Source organism: Hydra viridissima, unplaced genomic scaffold (genome assembly GCF_058129835.1).
Source record: "Hydra viridissima isolate aposymbiotic clone 2 unplaced genomic scaffold, HvirCarnegie_v1 scaffold_5, whole genome shotgun sequence".
NCBI lineage: Eukaryota > Metazoa > Cnidaria > Hydrozoa > Anthoathecata > Hydridae > Hydra > Hydra viridissima.
Window position 1 is genome coordinate 11232290 of NW_028324304.1, and position 933 is coordinate 11233222.

Consider the following 933-nt stretch of genomic DNA (forward strand, 5'->3'; position numbering starts at 1 on the left):
CAGGTTATTGTGCGCAAGCGCAGTTGGATTATGAAAATTTTAGAACTTTCAAAATGGCTACGGACCTTCGTTATAAAATGAATTTTTACTTAGCGACCAACTTTTCATTACTTATCGTGTTTTTTAAAATCGTCTACGTTGATAACCAGCTTTTAGGCTGTTAGCAGTGTCTCGGTAACTTAATTTTATTAAGAAGTAAGTAAAATGAAAGGGGAATATTATTTTATGATTGAAGAGGATCTACCTAAAAGAACTTTTTCTTTGATTTGTTTACAAATTTGGAAGTCTTTTTTCATTTTTTTTTTGAGCGATTAAACTTAAAAGCTTTTCTACTTTTCCTTATATGAATCTTTTAACTTTTTGTTACTTATAAAAAATCTTAGCACTCAATTTTTTTTTTGTTCAAAATTTACATCCAACCATTGTCATAAGTTGATAGAATTTTATTTATATCGTTTGTGAAATAAAAATTGTCCTTATGTAAAAAATTTGACTAAATGTTTCTAATAATTTTAAATAAAATCTTTTACTTTATATGCAGTTTTTTATTGATTTATTAGCTTAATTTACTTCATGATTATAAACACTACATAATGCATGTGGTTAAGTTTGATGGTTATTCACATGAACTATCCAAAAAGTTTTATTATTTTTAGATGAAAATCCATTAAAGATTTGAATCTTATTTACAGGGTCTGTGGATATTTGGTAGGGAAAAAATAGTATCCTATTGGAATAAATCAAAAAAATAAAATTGAAATATGTACAGTCGACTCTCGATATCTCGAATACTTGATATCTCGAACTTTTGAGTATCTCGAACTTTTTTAGCGGTCCCATGGACATAACGTACTAGTTTAGGCTAAAATCCTCTCGATATCTCGAACTTTTTGGTATCTCGAACAATATTTTCGGTCCACAGGGCAATTTTCT